The 14194-nt window shown below is 42.0% G+C and overlaps 1 long non-coding RNA gene across 1 annotated transcript in view; it reads left to right on the top strand.

Moving 5' to 3' along the window:
* Positions 1–9687: 9687 nt before the first annotated feature.
* LOC116888866 overlaps positions 9688–14194 on the top strand; it is a 154124-nt gene continuing 149617 nt past the window's right edge. The window contains exons 1-2 of the long non-coding RNA XR_004386351.1: positions 9688–9830; positions 11173–11260. This is a non-coding gene — a long non-coding RNA (uncharacterized LOC116888866). The remainder of the gene's footprint in view (positions 9831–11172; positions 11261–14194) is intronic.

The following is a 14194-nucleotide window of genomic DNA, read 5'->3' on the forward strand; positions in this document are numbered from 1 at the left end:
TTATGTAAGAGTTAGATGTTCTTCTACAAGGTAAGAGAGAGCTGTGTCATGTTTTCAGAGACAATTTGCAAATAAGATCTTGGACATTGTTGTGATATGATCACCCGATTACTTTATGTAGTAATAAAACTATATGATGAATCCTCCAGAGTTCACCATGTACTATGTATTCTAGACCTTCCACTCATCCTCTCTTCTTCCTGTTACCTTTCCTCATTCCCCTTGTCTTCCTTCTTATCCTTATTTTTCTTTCCTTCCATCTCCTTTTTGTTCTTCTCCCACCCCAACTAGTGATTTCTGAAATTAAGGGACTCTGTAATAACCTACATAAATTTGACAGAAAATATAATACAGTCATTTGGATTATTACAATATTCAGGCTACTCCAGTGATCATCATGGAGGTAAGGGGCTATAATTTTAGAAAGTTAGTGAAATCACTAATTGATCTAATTCTTTGTCCTTTAATATTAATGACAGTTCTTCTAAAGTTGACTTGTGGTGATACAACAAAAACACAAAATGGACTGGAGCTCAGTTTGCTATGGCATAAAATCATTCTAGTCATAGTTGCTTATATTTTCATTCAGAAGTTTTAGATGAAAATGAATAAAAAGGACAGGGATGATAGCAGTCACGCAAATGGAAAATACAGCGGGAATGAAGTTTTCATCGAATACTCTTTTATAGATTTTGATTTTTGAACCACGAGCATAAATTACCTATTTAAAAATTTTAATAAGGAAGATAAAAGGCTGGAGATGTGGTTCCATGTAGAGCCTTTGCCTAGCATCTGCAAAACCCCAGGGTTCATCCATAGCACAGTGGAACACAGAGAGAAACAGGACAAAATATAGCCATACCCCTCCCACAGTGCTGGTTGCTTTCATCGTCAACTTGACTGGATTTAGAATTACCGACAAGACACACTTACACACTTCTAGGCATGGCGTAGAAGGCACTTCCAGAAATGTAACTGAGGAGGAAAAAAAGAACCCAAAACACAGGTGCAGTATTCCATGGATTGGGGGCCCCAACTGAATATGAAAAGAAAAAGGAGAACGCCTGGTGTTTTTCTAGCATCCATCTCTTTCTCTTTGCAATACCAGCTGCTACATGCTCCTATTTCTACATATCCACAGTGCCTTCCTCACAAGAAAGCATCTCAAATCATGATCCCAAATAAACCTCATTTCCATTAAGGTGCTTACTGTTATGTAGCTAGTCACAGTGATGCATAAAATTAATAACCCCCTTATTCATGGGGCAATATATTCTAAGACGTTTGGTGGATGTCTGAAACTGTAGACAGAGCTAAACTATTTTTATACTGTTCTCTTTTCTCATACATACTCATTTATTATAAAGTTAAGATTACAAATTAGAGGTTGCTGGAGAGTTGGTTCAGTGGTTAAGAACACTTGTTGCTCTTGTAGATGACCCAACTTTGAGTCCCTTCCCAGAACCCATATTAAATCTGATGCCCTCTCCTGACTTACTCTGGCACTAGACACACATGTGGTGCACATACAGATGTTCCTTCACATAAACTAATAAATCTTAAAAAAATTAAGGGACTACATACATCCTTTCTGCTTTCTTAGAAACTTATAACAGGCACAGTAAGAGACTGTCATCAACAGCAAATAATAAAATAAAATAACTATAATCTCTCTCTCTCTCTCTCTCTCTCTCTCTCTCTCTCTCTCTCTCTCTCTCTCTCTGTGTGTGTGTCCCACAATGTAAATTATGTGTATATTGCCTGTCTCTCAAAATATTTCGTTGTAGTATATTCATGTTTATTCCCATGAGGACGTAAGATGATAAAATTTCTATGTGGTAATATGATATGCGATGACTGTCATAGGAATTGTGAGGTAATGTTGGCTAGTATGGAAATGATACTTATACACAAGCACTGTGATAAATGTGGTATTATAATGGGCACTGACTAATGGTGGGATGTATGTATGTAGTGTTAATATGTTCACAGAAGGGTCATTCCAGTTCTGGCCAGGAAGGATCAGGACAGCATAAAATTCCATTATACTACTCAAAAGTGTATATTGTTAAAATTGTATGAATTATTTAGTTTTGGAATTTTCCAGCTAATATTTCCAGACTGAAATTGGTTATTGGTAACCAAAACTATGATTAAAATATAACCCCAAATAACAACAAACAGTTATAATGATCAAAGAACTTTTGGAGACAGTGTAAAGATAGGCCAAAGAGGAAAATGTAAGATTTAAAGAAAGAGATGTATTTGTAATCTGTACAATTTAAAAAAATGTAACTTATTTCTCCTTCATCTGTTGAATGGTAATAATGCTTCCCAAATAAATTATTGTCACTTAATATCCCCAATGGAGGAGTTAGAAAAGGGACTGAAGGAGCTGAAGGGGTCTGCAACCACATAGGTAGAACAACAATATCAACCAACCAGATCACCCTCCAGAGTTCCCAGGGACTTAACCACCAACCAAAGAGTACACATGGAGAAACCATGACTCCAACAACATATGTAGCAGAGGATGGCCTTTTTGGACATCAATGGAAGGAGAAGCCCTTGGTCCTGTGAAGGCTTGATGCTCCAGTGTAAGGGAATGCCAGGGTAGGGAGGCAGGAGTGGGTGGGTGAGGGAGCAACCTCATAGAAGCAGGGGGTGATGGGATAGGGGTTTCCGGAGGGGAAACTGGGAAAGGGGATAACATTTGAAATGTAAATAAATAAAATAGATAATAAAAATGATTATTTAATAAATGATTTAATATCATGTGTTATACTACTTTGTACATAGAAGATTGTGCTAGACAGGATGTAGTCTCCCAAACACATCAATACTTTTACACTCAGAACCTGTAATTTTGTTATATTACATGCCAAGAAGCAGTTTCACATAGCATTCAGTTACTAACTAGTTGACTTTCAAATATGGAGATTATTCTGAATTTTCTGTGTAAAGTCAATGTAACACCCCTACCTCAACTCAAGGTGGATTTAAGAAACAGTAATGCAATATACATCTTAAAATCACTAGTTAGGAAAGCTGAGTTAGAATATACTCACCATACACATGTAAGAGAAGTTCAAGGTGCTGTGTGCACTAATCGCCCTCCGTTGATTAATTCCCAATGTACACAAAAATAAAAACATTCCATTTTACTTCCTATCTTCATATAAATGTCATTTGTAAATCAGCTTTTAAATAAAACAGGAGAGGAGAGAGAAGAGACCGAGAGAAACACAAATCAAGAAGAGTGAGGATTCCAAATATAATGGCATTCAACTTGCTCTCACTGACTTTGAAGAAGGAGACAGAGGAACATGAATGGCCTCTACTAGTGACAACGGACTTCCCTTGAATGTTATCAAAGCACTCTGCGTCTCAGTCCTACACTCAAGGAAGTGAACTGTGTCAGGATGACCTGGATAAACAAGGGAACTGATTTTCCCTCTTGAATGCCCAGAACAATACAGTCTTGCTAATCCCTTAATTTTAGCCCTGTGGGCTTCATAGAAGATTTCCAATATAGTGAATTATTAAATGATGTGAACAATAATAAATCTAAACTCTTAAATTAATAAGTAGTACTAGATTAATAAGGGCTTGCTAATTTGTTGTAGTAGAAATAGAAAACTAATACACACTTTTTTAACAATTTGCTAAAATGTGTATTTATTTTTATGGTCATGGAAATCTTAGAAATTAGCTCTCTGAATGGTCTAAGACTACTAATGCCACAATAATCCAATCTGTTTGAAAAGTAAAATCATGTTGGCAACCTCAGTTCCAGTAGAAGCTGAAGGTCTTACACATCAAAAGACCAGCAGAGAATGAGGTCTGCCTCTGTGTTCTTAGCATTTAGCAATCAAAATTACACATCACAATTAAGTCTTTACATTTAGCAATCAAAATTATACATGACAATTAAGTCTTTACAAAATCTAATGCACAGTGATTTTATTAGAATTTACTTATATTATACCTATTGTATTTTACAAGGGAGTAAATTGTGCATGTAGGTATTACTGAAATAGTGACAGGTATAGTTCATACCAAAGTCATTAAAGTATATAAAACGGGCCAAACACATCATTCTTTTGAGCTTCAGCTACTGTTTCATCTACGAAACCGAAGTGATACTATACTGCTTTCATGATGTTTTTGTTACAGTTTAAATGAGATACTGCATGAAAAATGGCAAGTAAATACATACTATGTAGATATTAATTCTTGCTGTTACTCATCTTTGTAAAATATGTTGATAGAACAATGCATTTTTCATTTTATGTCAAATGTTTGCACTTTGAAGAAATCATCATTGAAGCCTAGATAGAAATATATATGATAAGTTTGCCTGGATGAGAATGGGGTCATTGGTTCAGATTGAAAATATATTCATATTTACTTTACTTAATCATTTATTTTATGCAAATCATCTCCCACTTATCCCATGAACAGTTGTAATTATCTCGTTCTGCAGATTATTTGGCAACAAACCTGTTATACTATTTCAGCCTTGACCTCTTCCTGAATAAAAGTTGTGGGTCTTCACATATTCGCAATATTTCCTTCACTGTCAAGATAAAACTTGTGTGTTTGTGTGTGATTTAAATAAATGTATTTATTTTGTTTATTTGGAAGTGCACATAGTACTGTATGTGGGTGCAGGTCAGAGAACTGTTGGAGTCAGTCCTTTCTACAGTGTGTCCCCAGAATTGAACTTGAGTTGTCAGGCATTTTGGCAAGTGCCTTCAGCAACTGAAACATCTCAGCAGGCCCTGGGTGTGTTTCCAGAGGTGATAAGTGAGAAGATAATTTGAGGAGGTAAGGCACTAACAACTGGTTGTTGCAGAAAGGATGCCTGGAATCCCTGTACTAATGAGGTCAAGGAAGGAGGATTAAGAGTTCAAGGTCACACTAGGCTACATAGTAAGACTTTGTCTCAATCCAAACAAACTAGAAACAATAAACAAATAAAGCATATAACTGTGAATATGGGAAGGAAGTGGAATATTATGAGTGTAAATTTGCGTTTTTGAGTCCAATCGATTTCTTGGGAGGACCTCCAGAGATCTCTATCGAAGTTACTCAGTATGGGAAGACAGTTCTGCCTTCTTGTTTTAGCTCTGCCACTAGCTGGTTTTATGATCTAAGCAAGCTATTTCTATTCTCTAGGTCCTGATTTCTCTATAAGAAAAACGAGGATATGGCACCTGTCTCTTTCACACCATCATTTTTATCTTGCTTTTGCTAAGGAAAATGGCTGGGGAGAGGGGGGGGGCTAATTTCACTGACTGTCAGAATCCAAGGGACAACTGTGCAGTAAGTGAAGGACCAAACCCAAGGCATTTCCCAAAATCCCTTGACCCAGTGAACTGAAATTTTGCTCAGCCCCACAAGCTTTTATTTATTTATTTTAAATAATCTGTTCCCACTCAGCTGAGGATGATGTAAAATGCACGTTTGCTTCTAAGCCCACAGCTGAGTCATCTAGGAATCATTTCTTGCTGGCAGGATGAGTTTGCTAGTCTCATTGAACAAAGAGCTTAAGGACCCCATTGATTCGAGTTTTAGAGGGGATGATACAAAGGATCATCAGCTCTTAACCTCTAGAAATGAGGGCTAACTTCCCTGTTTGGGGTTGATAAGCTTCTGCCTAAACTGGCATCGTTTCTGAAACCAGACTGCGAAGTTTGTCACACCTGTCCCCCAAAAAAACATAGAAAATGACTGGGCAGGATTAAGTTGGTGGCATCTTGGGGCACAGGGCACTTCTTGAAGTAGGGTAAGCCCCAACCCCCATTTCCCATCAGCTACGAGACATCTGAACAGCGTGGTGGTGGTGTCAGCTAAGAACAGAAGTCTTTGCAGAAGTAGATCAGTCAGAAATGGTTTGTTTCTTTTTCTTCAGTAATGGAGCCAGGCAAAAGACAAATTAGAATATTTGGAACCAGGCAGGCTGGAAGTAGCATGACACATTTGAAATATTCATTTGATAATTATGCACCTGAACGGCTAGCAGATTGGAAGTGAGCAGGCTAAAGAGCAAAAGGAGATGACAACACTGAAGTCGTACTCCAAGGTTCCTGATTCCCTGGTTGTAAGGAATTCTCTTACTGTTTACTCAGTGTTTACAAGGCAAATCGCAGACAGTTTTACAGCACTTCCCATCTGAGGTGATTTTTCTGAACTAATTCCATTTCAAGCCAAAGCAAACACCTGGATGCTTTTCTTTCCATGCGTTTCCAAACATCGTTGGCTCTCCCATTCCTCTCCTCCTATTCCCCTTCCACATCTCTGATTTCCTGGCCCTGCCTTCTGTGGTTCTGTGTGCCATTCTTGTTTTGGTTGTTAACTCTAGAATGAATAGAATCAAAATTACAGATCTTATATCTGGAAAGGATCGTAGCTATTACCTTATCCACGTCTGCTCTTGAAGCTTATTCTAAAGCCAGGTGAATCTGTGTCAACGAAGCTCTGTCTATATTGGTTTTAAATTCTAGCAGCTTCCTATCTCTTTGTCCCCCGAGTAATCACAGGTCAGGAGAATTTCAGCAGCCGGATACTCACATAACCAAGAACAGAGTAAATATCCAACACCTTATGTTCGTTCCTGTTGATACTTTGAGTCCTTCACTAATCATGAAGCGGTTGGTTCTTTTCTACCCATCTGTAATCTTGTCCTTGCTATTTTAATCTACCCAAGAAGATATTTGCTCGTGGTTTCCCTAAGAAACTGACAGAACGGAGGGGAAAAGTAACAGCACAGGCACCTTTTCAGGTTGTACCTGAGCGATGCTCATACCGTGTCTCTCGGCAATATGCATTAGAACCAATTGCCTGATGCATCATAAACAGCTCCACTTCATGCAGAATCTGTTTCCCTTGTTTGCCGAGTTGAAAGGAGGTAATTCATTATATCTCAGTAGCATCTAATAAATAGAAAGTTTAATTAAAGAGCCTGCATGCTTTTGAGAGCACACTTTCAGCCCCCTCCCTCTTCTACACAAGCACAGGGGCCAGACAGTATGGGATTGACTGAAGTCTTTGAACAAGTATACACACACACACACACACACACACACACACACACACACACACACACGACAAAACCCATTCACTGTATCTGCATACAGATATAGAACCCCATACATTTAGTTTGTGAATACAGACATACAATTTATGAAAACTGCATAACATGGAACTAAATCACAGGCTTCAGGTGCCATTCAAGTTCTTTGTTCAACCTCACAGACTTTCCTTCTTCCCCATTTCTCAGGCTAAACATTTGCTTTGAAAGTAACTTGGTACTATGCAAACGTACTACCATGCTTTTTAATTTAGTAGATTTTCAGGACCAGTCAGAGAAAGGCACCATTTGACATCCTTTAAATCTCAACTTGTAAGACTTGATGGGAGACGAGAAATGATACAGATCATCTGCAGGAACATCCCCAAATCCAAGAAACAAACAATAGGCGATCGGGCACACATATCGGCATGACATATCAACATGTCATTCCACCTAAATACCATGAAGATAACTATTTTGCAATAGACAAGTGGGTCTGGGCGCCATGAATGTAGTAATTATTACTCATTTGAAGCCAGGGTAAAACACACACCATCTCTGATAGGGCACTATTCATTAGTCTTTGCCTCTCCTACTCATACAATCAACTCGGGTAAAGTTCAGGGATTCTGTCTTCCAGGCTGGTTTCCCGGCTCCAGGCTTTTCGTAAGGGAGTGATTACATTGCTAAACACTTGGCTATCACCAGGTGCGTAGCTGTGGTCCAAACATCCCACCTTGCCAATAGGGACAAAAAGACCTCCTCCCGGTCTTTCTCACAGACCAAGCAGAAAGGCCAGGAACTGTGAATTCAGCTCAGACCCTGGCTAAGTGGAACATGATGGTGACTGCTTGTCCCAGTCATTACGTACGGTGCAAGGAAGTGTCCACTTTAGAGCACAGATTCGACTGATGGCCCCGATTTTGTATTTTTGGGTTCCTTAAAGGAATCCAGGTAAACTAAACCGGCTTGCTCTTAAGTTTGAAGGTTACAAACCCAGCAAGGTAATTGGGAGCTCTGGTCCGGGAGCCCTCGAGTATCAGCTTCTTGGCTCTCTGCAGTTGAAGGAGACTGTCCTTGAAGACGGAGTATCTTCCTTCTCATATTAATCCCAGACCCATTTTGAAGATGCCTAGGAGCAGGCTCTCTAGGGAGTGGGCTGGGGGCATAATATCTACCCCAGAAAAATCACACTAAATCCCACCATCCAGACTCTAATTCAGGAGAACACGGCTTATGAAAACGACGGCTTTGGTGGGTGCCAACAGTACCCCGTCCTAAATCTCCTAAGGCCCCCTCCATGCATGGCACTGTCTCTCCCAGGTGTTCCAAAACAATCTGTTGCTGGTCTCCATTTGTGTCCCACCACCCCAGCCCACAGTCAGGCAGCCCGCCAGCCCCTTTCCAACCCACAGAATCTCAGCACCTTCGTTCAAGCCTCATTTCCCTGCAGCTCCTTAACAACAAATAGGAGAGCACCGGTGCCGCTTGTCAACTTACCCCAGGCCAAGTGTTTTTTTTTTTTTCAGATTTGTGTTGTCTGGAGTCGGTGCACCGGGGCGCGTGGTGCGACAGCCTTACTGGACTCCTCTTCCGCGGCGGGCGCGCAAGCGGCAGCCGCCTGGGACAGTCCCGGGCCTGGAGGCTGCCGAGTGGGTGGGTGGTTGAGTACAGGCAAAGGGATCAGGATGCTGAGAAGAGCCCAGGGACTGACTCCTACCTGGGCTTCCTCCTTTGCTCTTCAGTTATTACCAAACTTCCCTCTGACTGGCCAGACCTCCTCACCTTTTGCCTCCTCCGCCAGTGCCAGAAACTCTTCGCTCGACCGGTGTGCTCCTGCCCTGCTCTCTCTCTCTCTCCTCTCTCACTTGTTCTCGCTCAGCTCTCTCTCCCAACCTGAGCCCCTTCAAACACACGCACCCCTTCACGCAGCAAGCCACAAACAATAAGAGCAAGGGGAAGAAGCCAGAGCCGACTCCGGGAAATTGAGGATAGCAGACACCCTGGTATGAAGAGGAGTGTATGTGGAGGGGTGTGTGTGGGGGAACCGCATTCACACTTACAGGCGCCCTCAAGCTAGGTAGCCGATGGGAGCTCTGGCCACCTCTCTAACCCCTTTTTTCTAGACTAAAGGTTTCTGTCCCCTACTGCTGCTGCTTGGAAAATCCTATATCAGCCAAGGGGAGAGAAAGCATAAGAGGGGTGGGGAGGGGAAAATCAAGGAGGCGCGCTCCCTTTCTCCTCCCCACCCCTAGATCCCAAAATGTCCAACCCTGAGCTCTTCTTTTCCCTTCTATCTGCTCCAGGTTCGCATTTGCTGCTAGTCTCCCTCTCTATCTTTTGGGGGGTGGCTAAGAGCTGTGAAGAACCCGTCATGGTTGTGGTGTGTGTGTGTGTGTGGGGAGGGAGGGGGGAGGGGGAGAGAGAGAGAGAGAGAGAGAGAGAGAGAGAGAGAGAGAGAGAGAGAGAGAGAGAGAGAGAGAGAGAGAGAGAGACAGTGGTTGGCGAAAGCACCTCTCACCTCCCCCAGCCCCTGGCCAAAGCCTAGCTGGCGGTCGCCTCACGGCAGAGGCGGGCGGGGCGGGGAAGGCGGGCAGGGGGGAGGGCAAGCAGGAGGACGGGGCAGCCTGCAGGGGCAGCCGCTCCTGCTCTGTAGCTCGGTGGCCAGGGGTGGAAAGAAGCCGCAAGCCGCAGCCGCAGCCCCAAGTCAGCCCCCGCTGCCCCGTCCCACCGTCTCATCTCTCCCCCCTCGGTACGGAATTTTCTGTTTCGTTCGTTTGGTTTCCCCAAGCCTCCCCCTCCCCTGGGTGGTGGCAGAGACCCGAGGGGCGAGGGAGGCCAGAGCGCAGGTGAGGGAGCAGGTACAGGAGCGCCTCTGGCGCCTGGTTTACAGAATCTCCCTTTTACCCGTTTAGCCAAGTGTCATCTGTTTTGGACAGTGACCCCTACCAGTCCATCTCAACTCGGGCTCTGTGCTAGTGGCGCCTGGACTATGTGGGTCATCCTGGGGGAAGAGGAGTTGATCAATTTGGAGCGAGGGCCTGTGGCCCGCGGGACAGTAAAATAGGGGGCTCTGTATCGTCAGGGACCTGGCACCTTCTGGAGCCGGTTTCTATCTCTGTCAGACCCAGTTTAACCTGGCACAGGCAGCCCTGGAGCGCAAGATCCAGGCTAGATGGAAGCAGAGGGCGATATTCTTGTTGTAGGATGAGAGACCAAGTTGCTTAGTATCTGGGGAGGGCAGTGGGGGAAGGGTGCTGTCACTGGACACTTGACTCTTAGAGCTTTGTGTCTTCAGGTCACTTGACGCACCTCTCTGTTCCTTCCTCACTGCCCGTGCCCTGTTCGGAAGGTTTCCAAATCCCAACCTTTTAAAACCCCTCCTGTAACCTGCTGAATGGCCCCACCCCCACCACAAACCTGAGACTCCCAGCGGCAACTACAGGCACTTAGGTACCTTCTCCTGCAGCTTCTCAAGACCCTCCCCGCCCTGAGGCTCAGATCTCTGCTTTGTCTCTTTTCCCAACTCTCTCCGGAAAAATGGAATGCAGGCAAAACGCTGCTTTCCTGGATGCTAAGCTAGTGCCCCAAGCTCCAAGGTTTTCCCCTGCCCGTTCTCAGAACAACCCCAGCTTTAAAAGAGCTCAGCTGTACTTCCCGCTGTCGCCTGGAATACACACCGTGAGCCTCAGCAGACTTTCAGAAAACGCCAGAACTGCTGCTTCTCCTGCCTAAACAACCGAGGGTTTCCATTACAGCTCCTCTTTAGCTACGATTGCTCATGTTGGGTGGAAGAACTACCAACTTTACTCTTGGGTCACTAAGAAGAGCTTTCCTGTTGTCCTTTGATCCCCTAGCAAGAGGTGGTCCAGTACCTTGTGGTATTAAGCTTTTGTGTGGAAGGCAGCCATTGAAGAAAAGTATTACTTTGAGGGATTTAAGAGTCTGGAGTCTGGCAAGGTGAGGGTAAACCTTCCTAGCCACACTGTTTAAACACTCAGGAAATGTTTCTAAAAAACTGACTGGGGTGGTGGTGGTCATTTTCAAAGTTTGCTTGATTTTGAGACATTTCTGCTTTTCCCTCTTGTTCTTAGGCAGTTTTACTGTGACCCAGCAACTCTAAAATGCAGCTTTCTATGCAAGAAAGACCTATGTGATAATTAAGAGGCTCCTTCCTTAAGAGTAAGTAGAAAAGACTTTGGGGGCTCCAACTCCCCTTGCCTGACCTTCAACGCAGCTGAGGCTTCGTCTCAAAGCCCAGCAAACGCAGGGAAAAGGAAAGCCCTGTTCTTGAGAGCTGTATTCTTCAAAGGTCCTCTACACACCATGATTGTCTTTAGCGTGTAGGAATTATGTGTGCCTCCAAGTTTTGGTGCTTTCTCTGTGGAATGTGGTTAAGACCAAAATCTCTTTATTTGAGCCTGCCTCATTCTGCCCCTACACCACCCTCTTAAACTCTTCCAGATTAACAAATTCTTGAACAAAATGATATGTCAACAAGAAATTCAACACTCTAGAATCTACGAGTTCCAGAACATACTTGGTGGAGGCTCTCTTAATGTGAGAAGCTAACTTGGGCTCTTTGACAGCCTTGGCTCCGGAGAGGTTGGCTCATAGTCTCTATTGATATGATATGGTACTTTTCTGCTTGGTGGCTGAGAGTATATACCTGTTAAAAATTCTCAGCGTCATTTACAATAAAAGGCCACATCCATAAAAATGTTTCAAAGCTGAGCTGAAAGCAAGTATCTGACTCATGAAGTCCATACTTGTATTCAAACTTCCTGACAGTTTATGGCTGTCACATTGCAGGTATGACATAACAATTCAGGTCCCCTTTCTTTTTTTTTTTTCTCACAGCCCTGACTGCAGTGGTACATGGCATTATGTAGATCCAAATTTAGTGTAGGATCATGGGCAAAAATTGATGTGAGGAACCCAGAGAGTAGGTTTGCCAATGTGTGTTAGAGTTTCTTAGCCTTGATACTGTTCACATTTGGAGCTCAATGCTTCCTTGTTGTGGAGATGTATTGTTCATTGAAGGGTGTTTAACAAAGTTATTTTGCTTTCTACACTAGCTTGCAATAGCAATCTGATCTCCTCCCCTTTTCTGATAAAGAAAATGTGTCTAGATGGCATCAAATGTTCATTTAGCTACGAATCACCTCCATGTTGATAACTCTTGTCATTTAAGGTATTATTCTACTTTAAAGAACATATCGATCTCAGCTCTACCTACATGGCATGCCCACACCTTGTATTGTACAGAATCCTAGAAAATATCAAATATTTGTGAGAAAAACAAATTGACATCTACAGAGTAATCAATGTTGACAAATGACTGAATTATTTTTCAGCATTGTTCCCTTCACATTATCACTTACCTTCTGGCAAGTACACATTACCGTTGGTGTGTTGGTTATAGCAGATATCTTAAAGACTATCTCCTGCATAATGGCTTTTGTTTCGCCCAAAAGAAAAGGTTACTGATTTTAATAAATAACCAGTTTCTGGATAGACATTAGTTTAAATTTCTCTTCGTTTTACTCTCTGTCCCAAACAGTGACTTTTGCATGAAGATTCCGCACTAGGAAGATAGGTCTTTGTCTTGCTGTTTACTATAACTCTACATAAAATTTCTTGTGACTGTTCGATATTTGGTACTTGTATCTTGACAATGTGCCTAGCATCAAAATGACCAGAACATTGTGAAGACTGCCATCAGTTGAACAAGTTGAAGGCAGATGTTTGTTTTCAAGGACACAGCTCCTAACTGTCTGCCTGCTAGAGAAAAAATCTCAACAATGACAAAGGCAAAGGAAATGGAACAAAATGTAAGAAGAGGTTATTCTTAAAATACGGTGGAGTGTTGAAAAAGTGTCTTGGTGTGATTGTAGGTTTTAACACCCAGCACTGACTATGCCCCAGGAAGTCAAACAACACTAAAGTGAACTGTGGGGGCTCTGATCAGAAATTCTGCAAAGCAAAATGCAGGAGGAAGTGTGGAATATCTGTTTTAATCAGCTGAGCAAGCGCCTGCTTTACAAAATAAGGTCCTGGTGAGTCAGGATTTCATTTCTTGCTTTGGACAACTCCTAGCCAATAACATATAAATATGTAGAAATGTGTCACTTGTAAAGACCAATACATGGAACAATTACCACATTAAAACTGCACATTCATAAGATATAAAGCTCTTGCCAAGGCTAATTATTTCTTTAATGAAAATTTTACTTGAATTGGGGCCATGAATGGCTGTAATTGAAAATATATTTTATTTTCAAAGGGATTTTCATGCTTATATCAGAACTGGAACCCTATAATCAAGGCACAAGGTCTTCGGTTAAATAGCCATTAAGTTTTAACAAAAGAAATGTAAACAGAAACACAGTTAATGGCTTACCTAAGGACTTCCTTCTGCTCTCCATTAATAAGAATGCAAATGGAACTGCCCTGAGCCAATATGGAAAGTGGAGTTATAGAATCACAGAATCTAAACAAACACTGGTTCACTGAAAAGGGTCTTTCCTGAGGTTGGGTGACAGTAATTGCTGATCAGGCAAACTCTGATTAGGTCTGTGCCTGCATGCCCTGTAGCACTGGGAATGGCAGGTTTGGTCTTCACTTTAACTGCTTCTAATATAGGGTAAGAGATATGGATTCAATTTTATTCCTTTGCTTGTGGATATATAATAGTCTCTGAGTTGTTTGTTAAAGAAAGTATTCTGTTAACTTTGTGTGATCTGGTTACCTTGTGAAAAATCAATTGGGATGTCTGCTTTTCCTAGTACATCCCCTGACCAAAAGTGAAGCTAGCCTAGTCCAGACACTTGAAAAAAATCAATTGGTTTTAAACATGTTGCTTTATTTCTGAATCCTTGCTTCTATTCCACTGGTCTCTATACTTACCTTTATACCAGTGCCAGACTCTTGATTGCTAAAGCCTGAATTAAGTTTTAAAATTGGGGAGTATAAATCCTCCAACTTTAGTCATTTTTTTTAAAAAGATGTTTTGTCTTTTTGGGTGTCTCCCAGATTTATATAAATTTGAAGAGATCAGAGTTTTATTTCTTAAAAAAAGGAATCAAATTTTTGACATTTATTGAATCACATTCT

The sequence above is a fragment of the Rattus rattus genome, chromosome X (assembly GCF_011064425.1).
Source record: "Rattus rattus isolate New Zealand chromosome X, Rrattus_CSIRO_v1, whole genome shotgun sequence".
Lineage (NCBI taxonomy): Eukaryota > Metazoa > Chordata > Mammalia > Rodentia > Muridae > Rattus > Rattus rattus.